Here is a 24,249-nt window from a genome sequence, read left to right as displayed (position 1 = left end):
CTTTAATATGCTGCAGGCGCCATCAAATCTCCCTAAGGGAACACTGTCTATCTGTCCATCTATCTATATATCTATCTATCTCCTCATAATGCAGTTAAACACGCTGATCCTGTTACACTACAAGCCATGACGTGGCGCCATAAATTACATGTGAATAAGTCCCGTGTCTGCCCAGAGGTTGTGAGATACATCATTAGCAAAACGGCCCTCCAGCCCTTTGTTAATGTAATTTGCTTAATTGCTCTGTATCAGTATACAGATGAGACATGTTTGCTCGCTGAGGTCCACAGAGAGCAATCTGGACATATTTGTTTTAATACTTGTATCCTCTTATGGTTGCGGATCCTTTTTAACTGCTTGGTGTCTGCTCCTGACGCCCCGTGGTAGGTGAATAGGCCATCCTGAAGGGGTCACTTAAGGGGCACAGGCATAGGCTCTGGGATGGCGCTAGGTTTTATGCGGCATCATTGCACGGCATGGATTTGTATTTTAAATGCAGACACAAAAGACATAATTAAAATTAAAAAACCTGATTGACAACCAAACCGAATAGATGAAGCAAATTGGCTTGTTTGCAAAAAAACATTCAGTCCCTTTTATATTTATAAAACCCAATTTTAACTACAATGTAAATTGCAAAAGTCTTGTTGTTAAGTTCTTTTTGCCTGACATTGCCTTATTGCAAACATTTCGGAAAGATCAACCACTTCAACAGCAGTCCTGTCCAGATGATATTCATCTTTTATTTTCACTTCTTTAACCTTGCGGTGGGGCTGGACTGGAGCCGATCCCAAATGTCTTTGGGCAAGATGAGAGGTTGATCACCAGTTCGTCACAAGGCTGACACATACAGACAGCCCTTCCTGCTCATGCTCATAGCTACAGGCAAGTGAGAGTCACCTATTAACCTAACCCCATGTTTTGGATTGTGGGATGAAGCCTAATGGCACCTATTCAATTGAAGGAGATGATTCTGTCTCTTAGTTGGTATGAAATTAACTCGCACTTCTTCAGTCTCATATCCTACTTCCTAGTAAGCTACTCACAAGAAGAACTTTAAGGTCTTGACATCTGCAGGTAGAGGCCTGATAATGTAGAGGTCTATGAGTTTACTGTACTTCGTGTAACCATGAGACTACCTTGAAGCTTCCACCTCCATCTGCTCCTTGTCTTTGGTGGTGGCTCTGCTTCACCCCAGTGAGCGACAAGCCGTCATCCCCCACTGTGCAGGCTCCACTTTGTTGTTTAATTACAGGGGTGCTGAGAGGCCGTGCCTCTGGTTAGTCGATGGATGAGAGGCCTCAGCGGTGGAGGTTTAAAGGAAGTGACCTCAACGTGCGATTCAGAAGTGATGTCGCTGGAGCTGTCTTATTTTTGTTTGTCACAGATGTTGTACTTAATTGTGTTTTTTGGTATGTTTTCAGTAAAATGAGGTATTGTCCTTTTGGTTATATCTAATCCTCCATATTGACTTTGGGCTCAAATGCGTGGTCATTTAGGCATGTTGCTGCATTAGAATATTGACAATTCGTGCTGATTAAGAGGGACAGGTTAGTATCAACAGGTTAAATGTTACTATTACTCTGACAAACAGTTTACCTTTAAGAGAAAATGTCTCTCACAGACTTGATAAGGTGATGTTTGCAGTGTGGTCCACAATTAAAGTTCATAAGCAAACAAACAAAACAAAATCTGACTTCCATATGACTTGTTCACACTGCAGGAAAACTCAGATCTGAACCATGCTATGATGTCAAATCCCCTGTGACTGCCGTAAGAAAAGGTTGTGTTTTATTTAGAGGAAGCGATTGGAAGAGAAGAGAGTAGTACTTCCACTGGTTTTGAGCTGAATTGCTTTCACTACTTGGGTGTTATTAAGCTTGTTCATTCAAAGATACAATATGTACAGTGTCTTCTAGACGGCTATTTCTTCTTCCTGCCGTGTCTTGCGACTGCAAAAATGATAAATGTGCAGAGTAATACAAGAAAGTAAAACCCTGACCAAACCGTAGGTAGAAACTCCCTTTAGAACTTGTTTCAAAGCTGCTCCTGGAAAGAGAAGTTGGCCGTGATCAAAAGCTGTGAAAGGAACCTGAACGGAGACACCCAGTGTGCCAGTTTGAGGACGAGCGCGACATACGAGCCGTCAAAACGGCGATATGAATCTGCGCTGTAATTCAGAGAAAAAGAGATTAGAAGAAGATAATGGTCTCATATCTCAAAAGTTAACTGTGAGGCCCGTGTGAACTGTGAATAATCTTATAATTACTGATCTAATGCCATTAGCCCTGACAGAAATAGAGAAAGCAACGCTTGGATGGGGCGCAGTTAATCAGCTGTGTGCTCCTCATTGGATCATCAGTACCCCCGCGCACGGCGAGGCCACGAGTGATGATAGGTATAAGTTTAAATGACAGCTTAAAGGAACATTACGCCACACTCATATTTGGTTAACTTCCCCTACCAAATGGTTTAAAAACGTGACATTTTTTTAATTTGCCTCACAGCCTTTTATCGCCCCCTCAATTTGTGAGGGCTTTTTTCTTTATCCTTTCCTCTTTTCCTAATTTGCTTCAGGCTATTCTTCTTCGGGGGAAATGCAGAGTGACTGCCTCACCTTGTGTGCTCGTTTGATCCCGAACACAGAAGCAGCTGCTGATCCAACCGTGTTATGCTTCTGTTCCAGGTTGTACTTGCAATGTGAGAACAATAACAAAAACACAGCGCTGGAGGCTCCCCGTCTCTGATTCGTGTTGTTCCCTTTTATTTCACTTTGTGTGGGAGAGAACACTGTGACAAAGTGCACACCCAGAGTTTGACAGTTGAAAGAAAAGATCCACCCTCAGATTGTCATCCACTGTTTGATCTCATCAGTCTGTGATGTTGAATTTGATGGCAAAGTGTTTTGCTTGAGCCAAATTTTCAACAGTAATTGTTAGAAGGAAAATGCTCATATTGTCTGTTTTGCCAGTTATCCGTGGGAAGAGCAGCCGTTACATAGAGCTTAAAATGCAAAAATATCCACGTTGATGAAGCGTCAAAGTATCTTAGGTTGAATTATTTGTACTCTGCTCACTAATACAAATACAAACCAGAAGTTTCTTTAATAACATTTATAGTTCAAAGGCTTGGTCAACCCAGGTAAAGAGTCAGCTCCAGCCTAATTAGGTATGGTCACGCCACTGTTGCTGCAGGACTCGGGGTCCCTGCTTCAACATGAGACGTCACATTAGCTCAAACTATATACACATTTCTAATGTTACTGACTGTGGCTGCTTGTTAATTTCATTGTTCCAACTGTCTTTGCGTCGATTTGCGTTGATTTTGCAAATTATTGTATGTGCAGTGAGTTTGGTTGCTCTCTCCACAGGTCTGATTTTGAAGGGGTGGAAACAATTGTATTTATTGTGTGAAAAAATGAATTAACGCCTCAGTTTAATACCACTTGCATCAAATGTTTAATACATTTTCTCATATGGGCTTTTCCTTGACTTCCTGTATAAATTCCTAGATACTGTGGACATGAAAACTACACATTGCAGTCCTGGTGATTATATCTCACTGCAAAATTACGTGAATGGAAAAGTAACCTTCTGGATCTAATGTTTCACATATTCACATGGTAATGCTTAGGTGGTGTAATAGTTGCAAAGAGGAAATTTTACTGTTGGAGAGTCAACTGAGAGTCAGCTGAGGGTTTTATTGCACAGAGTGGGGCCCAAAGAAGAACAGAACAGGCAGCAAACAACACATGATGAACACCTGCACACAATGCATGTGACTGAACAGCTTCGTCTTTTGTTAAACTGTGGATATTTCAGCATGAGGTGTTCTGTTTACACGCAGCATAAGATTCAGACATACTCATGATCCAGTTGCGGCTAAGCAATTTTGCCACTATAATTAAAACCGATGATTCATCACACAGATTGTAAAAGTATTTGGAACACCGGTTTCATGTCTCGATCAGCCAGTTAGATGTAACGAGTATTATATGTCAAACTCTCTCAGAGGACATTACAAACTTGTTAGAATTTAATGGTAAAAGTTAAAGTACTGTTGATGTGTGAAAATGTTAATTTTGTAGCTCAACTTTGAAGCTACAATGGTCATTACACTGTCTGAAAACATGTATTCTACCTTTACCAGGAACATACCTTTAGCAGACGTCTGGTTCTCATCTGACAGAAACAACATGCTGAGAAACTACAGGAATAAACAAATGTGTTCGAACACTTTGAGGCTAATGGTGTCTCCCCAGATCAAGTTCCAAAATATTCAAATTCCATTTACAGGCGTTACATTTTGGCAGCCCAGAGTGTAAGACTTTTGATTACACGACCTGCCATCTCTGCTGGAAGTTGGTCTTCCAGGGAATAAACATGGACCATAATTAGGGAAACATGCAGATAGTGTAGATGAGCGGTGATGGTGGTGGGCTGACTGGACTGGTGTCTGGGCGGGGAATGGGGATAATGAAGGCATTTTGAATTTGGCCTGAAAGTGGACTGATAGACCCCTGGCTCTCCTTCTCTTTGGGAAGCTCAGACTTTTATTTTAGCCTTTAAGCTTTGTTCTCCAGCCTTTTTTTTTTTTTTTTGGGGTGGGGGGGACACCTGCTTTGAAAAAAATGATTACTGATTTGAAGCCAGAATCCTGCACTAAGGTTATCGTACATCCTGTTTTAGAAACCATCTTGAAAATGTGTCTGAAAATTGCTTCTGGATTTTAACTGTCAACATGGGTTGGACACAACAATGTGATCACTTTTCAGTATAAGGCTTAAAAGGGGCCATTTGCAGCTTGCTGCGTGTGAGTGATTGTAAACCAAGTGGGGTCTGACTCATAAAAGCAAAGCTCCATAGTGCCACTAGCCGTGGAAAACTCTACAAGGTTGCATTAATTTGAAAAATGAAACAGTGATGATAGGTTTATTTTGGAAGAGTTGTATTTAACTTTGAGAACCCACACAGAAAATGGCGGCGACCGGTGAAAAAGGTCAATATTTATGACTCTTATGTGCCCTTTGCTTGTACATTAGTACATGGCGACGATTGGTCTGCAGAGGTCATGGTCAGAGGGGCTGCAAACTGTGTTACAGATGTTGTTCCACCCGCTGCACACCAAGTGTGGATGTATACTAAGTATATCGTGTAATACAAATCCATCTTGCGAAGCGTTTAATTTTGCTATTGAGACAATAAATAAAGTTTTAAAGGATTGTGGAATTCCTTCAGACTTGGGGTTAGCGTCATCAAAACCTTTTCTGGCTTATTAAACATTGCTGCGTATCAGCAGATTTGGGCTGTTGCTTGACTGACGCATGAGGGTTAAAATTATTTTGAAAGCTGACCGTCTCAAACCAGATACGACCCCTTTAATGCCACCACAGTCCGCCCTCCCTTTGACTGCAGTGGGATTTTTATTGCAGGTGAATCGTTCAAGCATCATTAGCCCCACAGTTCGTGCCAATGTGGCGATGTGGAGGCATTTTCATGTGGAGTGATGAATGTTGGAAGTGAGTGACGTTCGCCTACTGCAGTTCTGTAGAAATGTTTGCACTATTAAAACTCCAATCTGTCATTAAATATGCCAGAAGGCACAGAGGGAATAAACACTTTTCTTGTTTAATTTTCGTCATTAAGCTCGCTTTCTACTTTTATTTATAACAATGTGCAGTAAAGCAATGACAGGCTGGAACTCACCAAAATCCAGAAATTCATAGGAATTAGTTTTGATTTACACATGCACGGGGTGAGTCAGTGTATGCATGTGAAGGGCTGCATTCACACGCTTGCAAGTTTGCAGGCTTGATAGTGTCACTGAAGGTGTGCGTTAGCGCGTGTGTGTGTGGGCACGCCTTTGTGAACAGTTGTCAAACACAACTTGACAGCAGAGAGCGATACCACAAGGGCCTCCATGTCATGTCGAAAAATACCATAACATGTGCATTACACTTAAGTGATTCTTCTTCCATCTGCTAAGTATGACAACATTAGCATACCCATTTAATTAGCACTGCGCTTAAAGCATTCCCCCCTTTTAATCACCTCATTGTATTTACTCAGCCACTGGTAGCAGAAGGGCTTTCATTTAAAAAAAAACGGGAAAAAAAAACAATGTAGCTTTGGAGAAAGAGTAATGATAGTTATTTCTCAACATTGATGGAGATGACTGCTTTTTTCGAATCACAAGTTTACTAAGACTTACCCAGCAGTCAGTCATGTAATTTAGTTGAAATGTTTTTAAGAAAAATAACTTTAAATTTGGGAATTTAGTGCATTTATGTGGTGTATTTATGGGTTTTTTTCCCCTATATTTCTTTGTAACTTGCAATTATTCGACATTAACTTGCCAACTGCCCCAATGTAGCTGATAAAAAGGTGTCATCAACCTTCTTTTGGGCTTAATCATCACGAAGCCATAACATCGGATCTTCCCCTTTTTTCCCTTTTTTCTCGCTCGTTCTCTGTTGGTAGGCCTCCTTTACAAAATCTATTTATCGGGGAGGGGGGGGATTGAAAAATTGGAAGCCTCTTTGAATGGCTTGCATTTACATTAATGAACTTGATTTGAATGGAGGTTCATATCAAGCCTCATAGATTCTGCGCTGTGATTTTATTAATTGCAACAGAGGCGTCATTGTTTGTCGTTTTGACGCCAATTCAATTAAAATCCCATTTAGAGGGTAATAGATTAGGCAGTGTAAACTTTATGTGGAAGACGCCTTGTGACTAATATGTGCTGCTATGAAAGGTTTGCTAGTAAAATAACTGCTGTGTGTTTTCATGCACGTGGATTCATTTACTCTACATGTATATCATTCAGTTGTGTAGGTGTTGCCTACGCATGTGTGTAATTGTATCGTGTGTGTGTGTGTGTGAGAGAGACTGTGTGTTGTCACCTCCTTTGTTAAGTGAGTGGATTCACTGCCAGCATCTGTGCTGCTCTGCTCGCTTTGATTCATAATTGATCGTCGTTTGAAGGAATTAGCAGCTTGTAATTCTATACTTTAATTTGAAAATGCGCAGTTAAGATATGTACGGCTTAATTTGATTTTATACGGTAGTGTTTCAAACTGTAGTGTTAACATCCAGTGACACAGGGTATTTTGTCATTTGGATATTTAGAAGTTGGGTGAAATGTTAGCATGAGCTCAGTTTTGGTGAGTTCGTTCTTCTGGTCAGACTCCAGATTTGTTCAGTTTAGTTTAGGTGCCGAATTATTTGTAACTGAACTGTGACAGCTTGTTGTGTCATTTGAACTTACTGTTAATGTCTTACACCTATTGACACAAATGTCTTTAGGCTAATTACAAGAAATAATACATTTTTATTTGTATGGAAGCTCATTAATGTCGGGGAGATAAAAAAAAATAAGAGAACGAAAAAAATGTGATTTATTTTTCATTTTTTTAGATTTTTCATTGTTTGTTGTGGTATGGAGAAGGATTAGAGCCACCATTTCAAAATATTTTTCACTTTTACCTTGCCAAGAATATGGTGTATTTCTTAAATTTACATAAAAAGTAATAATATACATTTTTAAAAAGGAAACTGTAAAAAAAAATTCTCACAGTTTAGCAGCAATTCAAGATAGACATTTAAATAAATAATGCCATAATTTATTACCTTTTGGACTTTTACAAAACATGAATGCATGTTCATAATTTTTACTTAAAGGCCTCTTGTTGATTTTACCTGCTTAGTTTAATTGAAACAGAAATGTGTAATGTTTGCCATGTCAAATAATTTGCTCTGACATTCCCAGTTCTGTAAAGTAAAATAGACTGATTTTATACTAAGGTGGTCGACTTAGATGAAAACATCGTGTCAATTTTAACACGAGACAAGTCGTTCAACTCCAGCTTTTAAAGGATAAACTTTAATTTTATTCATAAAAGCGATAGTCTCTCCTGTCCATTTTTGTCAAGACGTTTTATCATAGACTCCTGTTAATACAAACCAGATTCCCCTAACTTTATTAACCCTAATCCTTTGCTATTTTCTGATAAAGCTGTAATGATACTACGCTGACCAGGCATATCACTTTCTCACTGTCTGGAGTTTCTCCCCTTCAACAAACGTGATTTGCTGTAATTATAATACACCCAGTCTGAGGCACCTGTGCAAGAACTCCTGCCAATACAAATGCACCGTGTTTTTCCTCATCTGCTACAAGTCTACTAATTCACCCGCAGGAGTAGAGTGAAGTGCACACAGGCACTCTGAGGGGGTGTTTTGCATTAAAAAATCCTTTTGAGCCGATGTAAGTTTTAGAAGAGGAGGAAAAAAAAAAATCTGTCTTTAATAATGCAGTGAGAAGGCACGGAGCAATATACATTTTTAATTACTAAAGTGACTAATATCTAGGTTTGGCTTAGAGGCTTTTGTGTGATAAAATATGCATTTGTATTTTGTTCCCTAAAGCTGAGCTGGATACACACACCTGAGCAGAGCTGACAGCTTTTTAATATCGAGATGGAAGCTGAGTAACATGATATTTTCAGGTACTACATGCAGATAGGTAAGTGGGAGTTTTATGAAGAGGAGAAGTCAGACATGCATATCTAAATAACTCTCAGGTTGTTGGAACGTTTCCTACTACTGAAAGTGAACACATTGTATGTCATTCTGTTTCTGGACCACATTATTCAAACCTGACATCTAAAAGCAGGAAATGTGGCTTTTTTTAGTCTCTTTTTAAATTTTTTCCTCATTCTCTTGATGCCCAGAATAAACTTTTTAATGCATTATACAATAGAACCCCACATGGTTTTATACAAAAAGACAGTAAACACATTTTATAATACATGAAAACAAGAAAAAAGAGCATAATGATGATATTTCCTTTTTCAAATATGAGGATAAAAACCAAAAAGTAGTTGCTTTGAGGTCTTTAACCTTTAATTAACCACATAGTCCCTTTGACATTTGCGAAAACTCATTTTCAAGCAACTGAGCGTGCAAAGGGAGGCATCATGAAATGTAAAAAAAGTTGCAGAAAAACAACATATGGCAGTGTGCAAAAGCAGAACATGGAACGTGTTTTTTAAATGATGATTTCTTATAGGTGGTCTGGTATAAAAAGGAAACCATGCCAAGCTTTCACATCGATGCCCAAACCTGGGTTTTAAACACAGAATGGAGAATTTAGCACAGTGTTGTTTAACAGCCTCTAAACCCAACAGGTTTTTCTTTTTTTAACATAGACTTTCTTGAGGAGATACACAGTACTTTTACACAACAGGGGTTGAGAAGGGACAAAAAAGAGATTTTTGCTGTCTGCAAAGTTGTCTTTTTTCACAGTTTCCCATTTGTGCATTAATTGGAGAGCCTTCCCTTTTTAGATGGAGTGCATTATTTATGACGCAGCCTCAAACATGCAGTCTGAAGGCTCACACATACACACTATATTTTCTCTACTAAGACAACCAGGACTCTCCTGACACCAACCTTGTCTCCTGAGTGAGCTGACAAACGCAGATCCAGCCTTACCTTAGTGTTCCCCCATAAATTAAAGTTAAATGAATGCGACTCGGAGCCGAGCAAAAAGTAGCTGTGGCCTTTAAGTGGAAAAGTATGTCATTAATCAATCATGTGTCTCGTCACTCCACCCACACCCCGTTTTTAAAAACCAATGTCCAAGGGAGAGCCGGCTGCTAACCACAGTTTTACATCCCTCATCTTCTGTTTCCCTGCGCCGTTTCCCAAATATCTGCATCTAGCCCAGAAGGGAGAGTCAACCTACCTAATTTGAGCGATTGATAACCTATTCCATTTCACACAGCGCAGAGTCTTAATTTTGATGTTGTATGCCGTTTAAGTGCACTTAGCTTCTCCTTTCTTTCCCATAAACTCTCTGCATTACCGCGAGCGACTGTCTTCACAGACGAAGAGGAGACAAAGAAGAAAACCTTCCTGGCTGAAACTCTGGGCCCAATCCAGAACGCAGCAGCGACAGGCAGGCTTTTCCCCACATGGGTTGATCCGCACCAGTGGGGGAAAGTGTTTACCACGACTTTTCAAAGTTCAATCGATGCAATATGATGTCAATTAAAGGTGACAAAAACTTTAACACTTCCATATGCAGCCGCAGCGCTTCAAACCACAGAATCTGACTTTGGGAGTGGAACTATTAAGCGGGTGCCAAAAAATGTGCCAAGTGTCCATATGTTTCAGAAGGTGCACTTTTTGTCCTCAGCAACCCCAGACTTTCTTTATTAGTTAGTTTGTCTGAAAAGAAGAAAAAAGGCATTTTTCTCTCGCCTTTCTCCAATAATTCTTTTAATTGTTTGATTCTTTTTTATTTTTTTTTTAATGATTTGAAAGAGGCCCATGCTTTCTTCTAGTCTTCTGGCCTCTGCTGTAGTTTCTGCTTTTGCTTGGCTCCTGTTCGCAGATTTCGGTTGCGTGTAAAACCTCCCGTCTGTTTCGTTATCTCCTCATCCCATCCACTCCAAGGAACGTTTGCAGAGTTTGCATCCAAAAATGAAAAAGCCACCCTTGTTTTTTGCCATCCTCTGAAAACCTCCTAACTCCAATTCTGGTGAATATTTTTATTTTTTTTTTTTAGATTTTTTTAATTTATTTTTTTTCATGTAGTACAGTAGCTTCAGTATGAAGACAACATGCTGCTCAGAAAGGATGAGAAAAGTCCACAACTGCCTGGCTTGCGAAAACCTTTCAAAACCAGTTGAAGCAAACAGAAACCAAAATGTGTTGCTGTCAAGATAAATAAGGCGGTGTTCTTAGTTCTTGAAAAGTTGACACGGAGATACAAGGTTTTTACTTAATCAGACGAAATGTGGAAAAGGAAGCAACACAAATCCGGCAAACATTAACTTGCTGAATGGTAGTTGAAGTGACAGCTTGCACCAAATGTGGAAACCCAGGATAAATAAAGTGCCAAAATAAAGCGCAAACCCGGCATCACTACCAAATCAACCTCTGATTCATTTCTGACTTAACTTTAAAACTGTTTCCCTAACTCTAACTTTAAAAAACTTTCTGAGGCCCAAATAGTTGCCGGTGGTGCCAGAAAAGGTAAGTGAGCCAAAGCTTGCACATCCTTTCTTTGCAAATACCCAACCACATTTACCTTTATCATAGCTTAAGACCAATGAATTACACACACAGCTGTCTGTCACAGAGGGGGAGATTTCATCAGTTATCAATCAGAAGACCTGAGGTGATAGAAGAAGTCACCCTCACGTGACTCTGACAGACGACATTGTTGCTTTTCTTTTAATCGATCCGGGTGTCGGAGCTGCTTATGCACTGGCTTGCAAATGTACAGCGTTGAAGTCTGCGCTTCAAGTGTACTTACCCGTGTTTCACATGTATACGTGTAGGGACTGTGTTTTGGGCTTTGCACAACTAAAACACAGGTAACCGAAGTACTTTACCGTGCTTTCACTGTAGACACACAAACAGCACCAAAGATGACTCTAACATCCTGCTTACACTGCACCACCAACACTTAGAGAGAAATAATAAAATATAAGTGGAAACTTATGAAGAGCAGAAAAACACTAAAGAAACTAAAATGACACGTGACGTTGAAGTGCCATAAATAATAGTGGCATCCATTGCGGAGAAAAAGACCTAAAACTGAATATATAAAATTTAAACATCAATTAAATGCGATAAATATATTTATTATGATTTAATATGCTCAAACATGTCTGTGCAGTGCTATTTTCCTGAGTCTTATAAAAATTCAAACACACATCCTTATTTCCCCTCCAAAAATGGATCGGAACAGACATTATCTTGTGTGCAATCTGACAGTATTCCCATTTGCCACTGTCGTACTTCATATTTTACATACTCAGTGCATGAAGGATATGACTCTGACCTTTGGCCTCCTTGCTGCTGGCTCCTCGTAATCCTGACATTTGGGAAATTTTAGCATCTTCTGCTGCACACATTTGATCTTTTGTTGGATAAAGGCAAATGTAACTGTAAAAAGAGGAGAAAAAAAGCCGTCTATATTGAGATGATTCATGCTTGTTGATCTGGCAGTGCTTTGTTGGGCTCGTCCAACAGGAAATATCTCAGAAAGGAACCAAACCAGAGAGGATGAATTAGGCATTTCCTCTGGGCCGCTGTTAACCCTCACTCTTCTGCTGGAGGGCTGTGTCATAAAAATAAATATATGTAAAATTACATTTACAGTGCAGCTGTTCAGCAGGAGTCCAGTCCTTATTCCTGATGTGTCCTGGTTTTGTTCTAGTGTTAAGTATTTGTTGTTTGTAAGTAGCCGTTGCTGTGTCTAGCTTTTCAGGATTGTCTGTTTTAATTTTTTGTCAGTTTGGCGACATCTGCGGTGTTTCGAGGAAATGTTGAGCGAATCACAACGGACCAAATGCAATTTTTTATTTGAAATCAAACATCGGAAGCATCAGGTCACCTGGCAGCGGGCGACTTACCAATATAATAGAACTTTATGGACCACGTTTATGTTTCCTTCCCACCTATGTGTATGTTTAAACCCGTTTTCTGTTTTGTTGGCTCTAATTTAACGCTAACCAACTTAGCCTGTAAGTTGTACCTGAGTCATTATATTGGACATAATTTTCAAGCATGACACATGACAATATTGTGACAAGTTGAAATACAGCAACCTGGCTAAATGTCCTGCTTTGTGAATGCTCGTAACTATACAAACAGTCCATTTATTCGTTGACAGAGAAGTTGAAAACTCTCTGTCAATCTGTTGATACTGTGTCACTGCTTTTGCATAGCGTAAAGCGGTTTACTTCGGGTTTTTGTGAACAAGGTCTATCCTGCAGTGATTATTCTTTTTAGAAATAAGTGTTTAGTTTCCTAAATAGATGCTAGATTTGTTAGCCTTTAGCTGTTACCTTGAATACAGTATGTTGTCCTTCTATTGCTGTTATCCAACAATAGGACATCGTACGTTTCTGTATTTGTGATGTTCTCCATAAAAAGCTGGTGCCAAACAGCCATTCAGGATAAAGTAGGAAGCTGCAGATATTCACCACAACTGTCATACTGGGTCATACTATGATCAAATGATAACTTTGATGCATTTACCTGTGTTTCTTCTGCGTATGCATATACTGTACATGTTTTATAGGTTCAAATTAACTAAAGTGACAGAAAAATAAGCACATTTTCCTCATTAAACAAGAAAAAACTCTGTTTTTTTCCCCCTCCTTTCTTAGTTGCTTTGATGTTTTTGATGCTTTAGGACCTTTGAATGTTTTAACAAAATATTATTTTACTTCAGCAATCTCATGGAAACCAAGCTCTTACAGTTTGAATAGATTCTTGTTAAAAATTACTGTCGTCTTCAATGATATTTTGGATCAGTACCTTAAGTGTTTGTGCAGATCAACACAGGTACCTACCACTCATCAAATAGCAGACTCTCATCTTTACATAATCTATTACTGTACAAGGAATGCATGTTCCCCTGTGCCTCCACTTTGTTTTCCCGTCTCTCTCCCTCTCTCTTTCTTTTCTGAGAGAGGAAGAAGGGAAGAAGAGGTGGAGCAGGAGGTGGTGGAGCCGGAGGAGGAGGTGCAGTTCCTCCTGGCAGCTGAGCCCGGTGAAGATCTGTGACAGATGGGGCCAAGTCGCAAAACTCACAGCCTCAGGCGAAATTCATCCCCCAGAACTTTCCACAGGGTGCCCAGATTTACCTGATCAGAGAGATGTGGAGGGAGGGGTGTGTGTGTGTGGGTGTGTGTGTGTGTGCATGTGTCTGTTTGTGTGCGTGTGTTTGTGTGTTGGGGTCCAAAAATGTGCAGAGGAAGCCTGGCCGCCTGTCATGGCCGACACAGAACCCATCTGTCTCAAACCTGTGGCGCCCTCAGATCCCAACCCCACCCCCCCTACACACACACACAAATACACACTCCACCCCCTCCAAATGCCCCCACCCCACCCCCGAAAATGAAACACAGATAGACACAGACCTTATGATGGCTACACATGTCGCCAGCTTTGCATACCTTCAAATGCACCGGGACTCTTACTTTGAAATTCACACAGACACAGACAAACAGAAACTATAAAGGATGGAGCTGATGTGTCCCATATGCGATGCCACATTGAATTTCCGGTCTAATTTTTTTTTCCCCTTCTCCCCATTTCTCCTCTATCTCCATTTTAGTGCATGACACGGATCTGCCGGGGTTCCTCCATTTTGCTGGGTGACCCCCAGTAGTTATAGGCTGTTGCCAGGTCTCTATTGCTAGAATCTTTGTCTAAAACAGAGCAACGTGTCATACACCAACAACATTTTGTCTTTTTTTTGGGAGGATAAAAGCTTCACAGTTTCCTAAAGACCACCCACTTAGTTGCAGTTCTGGGAACAGGGGTACAGGCATGTCCATGGACCAAACAGATCTTCAAATACAACATTAATAATTAATAAAGTATTTTTCTGACTTTCAGTAGAATTTATGCATAATGCTAGTAAATGTAATTAGGATAAGGAAATTTTATTTAATAAAAAAAGACTAATTCCTCTTAACTCACATTAACACCATTTCACTGTCTACATGATGCATATTTGCTGCCCCCAGAGGTCAAGATGAGTCATCTCTCCACAAAGCAAATCGTTGGCACACAAAATTTTAAACATTACTGGGAAACATATAAAGTAATATCGGCAAATAGAATTCTGCAATGAGAAGATGGGGGGCAAGTGTTTTATAAAAACAAAGATTAAACATGACAAACTACATTTAACCGACAAACAAATGAACTTATATTAGATAATAGTATTTACCATAAAGATTTTGCAGCACAATATCAAAGTTAAGCTGAATGAAACTTATATTTACCCGTCACCATTCCTCTTCTTCTCTGCTTTTTTATTCATAAACCTCAAGCAGTCACCCACTCTCTAGGCTCAATCAGTGAGTTGCTAATGACAAGGTACAGAAATGATGCTATTTATATTCAGTGACAGACGCCAAGTGGACCGTCCATTCATTTACTTGCTTTATTATTTATAACATGTTTAAAAACTGTTTTTTAAAGCCACCATCCTTCAAATTGCTAGTGGTCAGTTTTGTTATAGCAGCATCACTTCTTTATAAGACAATGACACTCCAAAGCTAAATGCTTAAAAGTATACAATCAGACATTTTGCTGAAAGAAATAAGTTGGAGTGAAAAAACGCGATAGAAGTTCTTTTCTGCTGCAGACTCTTGTGTTGCATTGATTAAGCCGCTGTCACCGCAGCGACAGATGAGTCGCGAGCTGTAGGGCCTCTAATTGGGGAACAAAGGTGTGTTGTTGTTGCTGCTGCGGGTGTGTGAGGTGATGATGGCGTATGTCTCTTTGTGTGTGTGTGTGCGTGTGGGAAGGGTGTCCAATTTCTGCTTCTTCTCCGAGAAGTCCACCTTTTTAGCTCCTGCTTCACTCGGTAATTAACACCTGCCTCCTCAGCATAGCAGAGTGACGGTGCTGCGCCAAAAAGCCTCAAGCGTGTGTGTGTGTGTGTGAGAGACACAAAAAAGTGTGCAGGGGGAAAAAAAAAATAAAGATTGACAGTCGTATCATTAGTTGTCCTGATTGCCAACATGTGTATGTGTAAATATGTAAAAAATTGTGTCTGGTAGATGGTGAGTACAGAGACGGAGTCAGCAGTATCATTAGTACTTTAACACACACGCCAATTTCTAAAATGTGTCTTTTTTTTTTCCTTTTAGCTTGAGGCTGTGTTTTCTTGTGATTCTCTTTAGCCCATTTCTGCTACAAGAATATAATATTGGTGCATTAAGGCCAAGGAAAGGAAGAAGCATCAACTCGGCAGGTTGGATGGATGGATGAATGAGTATGAGTGTATTTCTTCAGTCTCGACCCGTCAGAAAGCCTTCTGTGTTCTGCTCACGACTGTGCATTGTTTTCAGATCTATATATATTTTTTGAATGAAATTGATACAAAGTCTTAATTTGATTGGGAAGTAAACAGAAATGCACAGGCTGAAATACTTTGGAGGTGTCCATAGTCAAAAAAAGTTGCCGATTATTTTATAGTTGACTAATTGATGATACTCAAATTCCTGACATTAGTGGATCAGCAACTTTTTACTTTTTATCACACACATTCAAAGGTGGACAAATGTTCCGTGAAATGACTTGAGACGGACATGTAAGTCTCCATCTTTGTTAATTCTATATTTGAAAAAAAAAAAATCACACCTTGCTTCTGATTATTGACATGCAGTGAAGATGTGCAGGTAAGATCAGCACTTTTTTTCTGAAAAGCTGGTGTGCAATTTAGGATGTGACGCTCAAACCGTAAATCCATTTCTGCACGTTTGTGTTGAGTGGATCTGTTTGTTTATGTTCGACATATGCTCACATGTTTTCACTCATCTGTTCTTGTGTTGGTTTTATGCAGTGTGTGAGCGGCATAAAAAGATTTAATCCCTCCAAATGAGATATTTCAGTTGACATTTACACAAACATTAGATTCTAGTATAATGTAGGTGTATGAATATCAAACCTTAGTTATTACTTTGTAGTCAAATTCATGAGCTTCTTAACATATTCTTAGAGCAAAGTGTTGTGTACATGTGCTTTTAGGTGAAATTATTGCACAGCACAGCTGCTTTTATTGACATCATTTATAATAACATTTGTAACTTAACTTATTTTCTAAATTTATAAAAGTATAGGCCTCCAAGCCCAAGTCAGGTATCAACACAAATAAACGTGTATCGTGAGGGGAATCAACTCATTCAATTTTTGGAATTTGGAATGAAAGTATTTTGAATTTAGAATTTCTTCACTAAAATATGTGCTGATAATATAAAAAAAACAACTGTAGATGGTAAAAATGTGTATTTTTCAATAAGTAATCAAATGTAAAATCTTTTTAGGTTATTTTGGCTCTTAAATAATTAATATGGCATTAATAAAACAGCCGTAAACCAGAGGTTACTAGAATGTAAGTGTATATGTGCACGTGTATTTCTCCTCTATTTGTCTGTAAATGAGGTTATTTGTGTGTCTGTGTCCTTGCAGGACAGGGTTTATGATTTTACCCTGTGTATTAATAGCCTTAGCTGAGGTTATGTGGGCCCTTGGGTGCCTGGTAAAAATTGTCCTCCTACACAATTGAGCGTAGAGCCATAATTTAGCCCACGGCTTACCTACCCACAGCCACCTAATGCATGCTGGGTATTCACACGTTAAACCCGGAGTTGAAAATCATACTGGGAGGCTACTTTCAGTTTGTCTTTTCAGATGTCACAGTGTGTGTGACATGCAGAGACTGAAGGGGAGGATGTTGTTGTTGGTCTGCAATGTTCGTATTTTCCCTCTGAACTGTGTCATTGTCACATTGCTGTGCTATGGTTTTCTTGACGGCACTTTGGGAACATTATCTATGTGTTTTTAAGCTAAGCTTTGTTTACCTGTTGCCATGAACCCGGCACAGGCTCAGGGCCCTGAGAGGCCAGTCATTTAAAAAGAGCAGCTGGAGAAAAATCTACTAAAAATCAAACGTGAAAGCTTTTTAGTTATTTGTTGTTTGGTGTTTCGTTCAGTCTAGTCAGTCTTCACATGTGCTTCCAGGTGCCCGTTTGCTCATCGTGCATCCATAGTCGTTCATTATTCATAGTTGTACCTGGCGCTCCTTCCATGACATTGGCTCTTTTCATTGCTTTAAATAAAAATGCAGCACGTTAAAGTTTTTATCATTCGTGTTAAACAAATGGCAAAGAATCTTTTATGGAAATTAGGTAAAATTGAATGACTAAAGTAGAAAACCTGTCATATCTTGATTGATGCAGCCTTGGTATGATGGCTACACCTGTCGCCAAGGCTTGAAAAGCCTTCAAACACATCTTGAGTGTTGCATTGTTGTTTGCACACACCCACTCGATGCACATGCAATTTGTTCATTCTTCTCCGAGATGGAGGATCCAGTTTGTCACTCTGTTACCTGTTGTCGTGCAAAAAGCCGCATAATGTAATCGCGTTTAATTTTATGCTGGTTATCACTTTTAGACAGAGCTGCTGTCTGTCATTTTTAAATGATGAAAATCTTGTGGACTAAAACTCTCAGAAAAGAGTCAGATGGTGGGCAGCTGAACTTCTTTCTTTCCCTGTGCAAAATGTATTTTTACCGTCATTTAAATGTTGGACTCCTTCAAAGTTAGCCCGTTCAGCCTTTCACTCTTAATGATCCGCCTTTCACAAACTTGCTGGGTGAAGAAGTCACGTCTTGGGTCTGCATCGGCTCCTAATCGCCCGGAGTTACCACTGCTTTTGGGCGGGGAGGAGTAGATTTAGTACAGTTTTTGACTGGGAACCGCTAAAAAGGCTCATGAGCAAAACGAGGGAAAAAAGCCCTGCAAATCTGACTTTCAGGAGTTTGGAAACTGGCCAACTTCATCAGAAATGAACAAAAAAATGAAAAGCTCGGATAGTTTCATATGGAAAAAGACACATTCTGGTAAACTGCACGCTTGCATAAAAGGCCTGTGCAAATATTGAAAGTATCCCTGAGCCAAATATCCCTCGCCGACACATTTATTTATATATATATATATTTACTATTCCCCAGTTACTTATCAAGATCGCTGTGGTTAATGTGGGGGTTGGCAGCATTTTCAGCCTCCCTCACTCTGTCTCTCCCTCCCAAACCCCTCCTATGTCATAGAAATGATTAGACGGGCTCCCTACACCCGGATGTTGTTGATTTCATGACTGTAACCACGACAAACCGACAGAGACCGAAAGGAAGATGATGTGGTGATGAGGGAGGAAATGAGGCATTATGTTAAAACGCAAAAAAAAAATGTGGAGTAATTGACAGGTGGAGAGAGAAAAAGAAAAGGAGGAAAAAGCTGCAGTGACAGAAAACTGAGGGAGACAGAGAGGGAGAAGTGTGTGGCGGACATGTTGGCGGTCACGCTCTGCTGTCACCTTCTTTTTGACCGGAATTCATCCTCCCCTGGCGAGTTTCTCCCATCTGTTCCTCCACTGAGTGAAACTCTGCGGCTCCCACTGCCTCCTGACATCACGTTTTGTAACTGGACTTTGTATATTCACTGCCGTTTGGTTTGACACCGTAAATAATTTTAGTTACATTGTGCCATCAGCACGATACCCCCTACACCGGAGAACCGGTGCTACAGTATAGCCGTTCACATTTGTCCTAGTAGAGATTCAACATGACACGATGTGTGTTTGAGAACAATGGGCAGACCTGCTGTAGCTGCTTTCTTTTGGCTAAGCTATGCTAATCAGATCCTGGCGTCATGTACTGAATGCCTTGTCAATCAGAGGTTTTCTGATGAATTACATATATTTCAACTATCCCAACGCCAAAGGAGAAAGGAAGATAATCTCCTTTAATTTTCCTGCTTGAAGGGAAGTGATTGCTTTAAACATCACTAGAGGGCTAAAAAAAAAAAAAAAGTCATCCTTGTGTTTTTTTTTTTCCCTTTCTATCTACTAAAGACATCTTACTGAAGGAGCGTCTTTGTATTAACTCTTAAAATTGCAATTACAAAGGAGGTTTAGGATCTCTCAGTGGAGTTTGACTTAGAGTCTGTGTTTGATCCTCTCGTCATCCTCTGGGACCTCCTCGTTTTCCTCCTCTCCTGCCTCTTCACCTTCTCCCTCCTCATATTATTCTCCTCTTCTCGTCCTCATCCTTTTCCCTGTGCTTTTTTTGTTTTTTTATTTGTCTTGTCATTGTTCGTCCCCTTTCCCCCCTTTTTCTTTCAGCTTTCCTGGCCTTCTTTTGTCCTCTTCACCCTTTCATTTTCCATCCTCCTCTTCTGTCCCCTTTCTCCTCTTGTTACTTTCTTTATCCGCCTTTCCCACTGTGCCTCTTCCTCTCTTTAGTTTTTCTCTCTTCCTAATCACCTTCTTTCTCTCTCATCCTCCTTTTGGTCGTCCTTTTTGTCCTCCTCACTCCTTTTACAATCTGGCTCCATTTTGCTCCTCACCCCATCTTCTCCCTCTTCTGTCCTCCTTTGTCTCTTTTATTCTTGTCCCTTTCCTCCTTCTCCTTTCCACTTGGTCTTCCTGTTATTTGTCTTTGGATGTTCTTTTCCTTGCCCCCATTACTACTATTCATTCTCCCGATTTCACTCATTCTCTCCGTGTACCTGCATCATTCTCGGCTCTTACCTTTATTTTTTACTCCTTAGTCATCTTTTCTCCTCTTCCTTTCTCTGTCTATTCTCATCTTCCAGCTCTAGACCCTCAATCTTCCCTTTTCTCATCCCCTTCGTCTTCCACTTCGTTTTGTCTCCTCGTATCCGTGTTCTTTTTCTCTTCCTAGCATCATTTCCCTTTCTTTCCCCCTTTTCTTTTTAAATCTTTCTTGCCGCCCTTTCTTGCTTTTCTCTCTGTGTATACACTCCTAGTCCACCTCTTGCCTTCTCATTTCCTCCTGTCCTCTTCTTTCTCTGCATCTACAATGCTCATCTTCCTTTGAATGCTCGTACTGCCTCCTCTTCCTCCCTTTCTCCTCCTCCTCTGCCTCTGCAAGCTGTCTCCACTGTTTGGGCCTCACCTTGGATATAGAAGTGGTATCACAGGACAAGAATAAGGTGTGTGTGTGTTTGTGTGTATGCATCTAGTGTGTTTATTGTGTCTGCTGTGTGTATTTGTTCAGCAGTCCTCCAGTGGCTGCTTAACGTTCCCTTTGTGGCTGGAATAACAGCAGGCGACAGCTTACACCTTGCTGAATACCTCCACTAACAGTGTGCCAACAGCACAATGCCTGTGTGTGTGTGTGTGTGTGTGTGTGGGAGGGAGAGAGCACAAATCCAAAGCTACCTCGCTACCTTTTCGACTTAATAAAGGAGTGTCTCAGTAACCATTACCCCCACAGCCATGCAGAACAAATTACATTTAATGGGGTTTCTTTGCCCCCACAGTCGTTTTCACCATTCGCTTCAAAATTTCAATTTAGTGCTTAATGTTAAGGTTTCCTTCAATGTATTATAGAGCAATATTATACCAATTACAGCGTCTGCGAACATTAAATTAAATGCATTAGCACAATATTGGAGAGAAAGGCAGCCGTTTGAAACAAGTTCTGTTCCAAAGCGATGCAGGCAAATGATCCGGGATATGAAAGCCGCGCAAAGAGGCTTGACATCGAAACGCAATTATGTTTGTTGTCTTACATTTTTTTCACCGTCTGCACTGAATCATTTACTTTTTAAAATTCCATATGGATTCCGCGAAGCTGATATTGTCTTCATTTAACACTGTGCAAATTACCGAATAGGTTCTCAGAGGGTCAGAGTGTACAAGATCACCTGAGTTTAGAGTTTACGGGAGGAAATGAACCTATACTCTCAGGAGTAGTGTCTTGTACAACTTCTGGTCCCATTTTTGTGCTTCACTCAGTGTTGGCATGTTTTTTACTGTCAGTGTCGTTTTGCTAAGCTAATGCATTTATACCATAGATGGTCAAAAATAAAAAAAGGCCATATACTGTTAAGCTTGGACAAGGATTGTGTGTCTCTGATGTCACACATAGGTGAGATGTTTGCAGCCCACAGCCCTCTCTGCATCTGTTTGTGTCTTTTAACTGAGCCCTTATAAAAAATGAAATCATGAGTAGTAACTGTAGAGACTCTAACATCTTGGGCCCCTGGGTCTCTGCCCATTAGGCCTGGTCACTAAAAGCAAGCTACTACTCTTCCTTGGTGTATGTCAGGTCACATGACCCGCAACTGTAGGGGCTCAATGTTGCGTTTAAATATTCATGTCGGGAGTGTCTTAGTATGTCTATCGAAGGGAAAGGTTGGCAGGACAGGACTTTAACAGACATTCATAGTCAATTTATTGCTGAAATGTTCCTGAAATCATGAAAATATGCAGAAGTGCAAGTTTAAGATAATATAAATGGTTGCATGACCCTCCATGTTGTGATTATATAGTGTTGTAATGGATACATATTTAGTGGCTTCCAACCACATTTTAAAAAAACTTAATTTAAATAAGATGTTTGTCAGTTCAACACTGACACTCACATGGCGACACCTTAAGTGAGGGGAGGAACCAAAACCTTCAGCGGCGGAAGAAGTGAGGGGAAAGAGGGAGAGGGACAGGGAAAAAAAAAAAACAGATGGCTGGATGGGTACCAAGCGTGGACCGGTCACGTGACGGGCGGCGTGCCATGGAACTTCCTGCTCGCTCTCCCTCTCTGTCGCAGCAGTTGGTGTCACTACTCACGCCGTCTGCGTGAATTCGAGGCCCCAGCTGAACAGATTGGCCAGTCGGCTAGGATCATTCGCAGAAAACTCTGCTAATCTCCCACCGGCTGCCTCGACCACACTCACATACACTGTCTCTCTTTCTTTCTTTCCTCCGCGCAGACTTCTCCTGAAAACTGTGTCGAGGGAGGGCAGAGGATTTAGAAAACATGTCATGATGAGCTCTGTTCCAAGTCAAGATATGCACCATTGTGAGAAAAAGAGACACCTACTCTTACAAAATAACACTAAGGATGTTTGGACCATCTTAAAGGGATAATACACTTTAAAATTTTAGACAGTAATTTATAGTAGTGATTATTTTGACAGAAATGTCAAATTTAACTTTATTTATGTTCCAATTTCTAATCTACAGTGCCTTCGATTAATTTGTAGAGCATTTCAGACATACAACACTTTGAATTGTGTCTCTTTAGATAACCACCCATTTAGTGTTTAGTGTATCCCCAAGGGAGAACACGTCCTGCAATCAGATGAACAGACGTAAACATGAGATGCTGTAACCCACCACTCAGTCTCATATATACTAATGTGTATGAAGTGGCAGCTTTGCCCTAAATGTGAAATGCTCCAAACGACATCGTGCAATCTGATCTCTGCTGTTCAGTCAAATGATCCAAAGTGCTGATCTGTTATAAGTTTTTGGAACATTAAACAAAATATTTCAATAAACCCAATTTAACAGTTGACACAGATGTGTCCTTGTCAAGTCTGGCCTCTGAGCCTGGTACGAATAGGCCCGTTTGTTAACCCCAGTCCTGCAACCTTAACATCCACACAGGTTATTTTCACCCACCAAAGCATTTGGCTGGTATAACACTATTTTTGTCCTAAACAGTCAAAACTTTGTAACTACAGGTGTGCAGACAGAGCGGTTTCATTCGGTTTAAGCAAAAAGACACCGGGTTTAGATTTAGTTAAAAATGCTGTAGTTTAATTTTTGTGTTTCGTCATGTGACCGTATGGAACGAGACTGGTCACAATAACCGCAACCGAGAGTTGTTTCCCACTGGAGCAACGTGTGTTTCCACATATAACATTTCTAATATTCTTTGAGTTTAGCTCTTCTTCCTCACAAAATGACACTGAGTGCTGTGTGTTTTCATTTAGCATTCTTCCAGCGTGCAGTCTTTTTACTGAGAGCCGTGCGGATTGGAGCATGAAAGTGACTTCCTCGATCACCTCTGCAGCCCGAAGCGCTCTGTTCAATCTCTTCATCGCCGGGATGGACTTGAGGGTCACGACTCGCTTCCTCCTGAAAACTCGCCTTTGCTGAGAGAGAGAGAGAGAGAGTACTAAGATGGTGAGAGCACAGTTAACACACACTAACACACACACACACACACACACACACACACACACAAGCCTCATGTGCTACACAGTCCCATCAGACCTCACACAAGTACTTGCCTCAAAATACATTTGTTCACACATACACACTCACAAATCACCCACACACGAAAACACTCAGTGCAGTGTTAATGTGCAACTTTGCTACTTTATTCAGATTACTTTCACAGTATGGATTACTTTAATGTGTTTGTCTTTAAATACTTAAAAATACTCTTTAGAAATTGTATTAACTTGCATTGTAATAATCTACATCTCGCAATTAACATGTTTTTATTGCTTTAGGTTTTTTAGCATGGTAGGGATGTAGATGACATTTGCTCAAAGACGTGCACATACTAACGCGCAGTATGAAAATGTGCATCCATCTTCAATATTCTTTGCAGAAGAAGTCACGTTTGATGAATCAAAATTAAACTTAAAACACTAATCTTCAGTCATTTGCAACCGTTTCACATTTTAGTTTCTGTCTCATTATCCCTCATAACTAGCATTTTAGTTTTTTGCTCCTGGTTTAAGTCTAATATCTGCAAAATATTTTGCAACAAGAGCAGGAGTCAGAGTATCTTTCTAAATGCCGATCAGTTCATTTCGCTGACCTAACAATTCTAAAAGACACTTTTAGAAAAAGTATGTATCTGTATCACATATCACAA

At 40.2% G+C, this 24,249-nt stretch overlaps 1 long non-coding RNA gene across 2 annotated transcripts in view; it reads left to right on the top strand.

Moving 5' to 3' along the window:
• The window catches only part of LOC137125381 (uncharacterized), a 218,378-nt gene that overhangs the window by 50,934 nt on the left and 143,195 nt on the right, over positions 1 to 24,249 (top strand). For both annotated transcript variants that reach the window (XR_010914133.1, XR_010914132.1), the window contains exon 4: positions 23,354 to 23,546. This is a non-coding gene — a long non-coding RNA (uncharacterized lncRNA). The remainder of the gene's footprint in view (positions 1 to 23,353; positions 23,547 to 24,249) is intronic.

This window comes from Channa argus, chromosome 4 (assembly GCF_033026475.1).
Source record: "Channa argus isolate prfri chromosome 4, Channa argus male v1.0, whole genome shotgun sequence".
NCBI classification, from domain to species: Eukaryota; Metazoa; Chordata; class Actinopteri; order Anabantiformes; family Channidae; genus Channa; species Channa argus.
The sequence above is the reverse complement of the archived record's forward strand: the minus strand, read 5'-3'. Positions and strand labels throughout refer to the sequence as shown.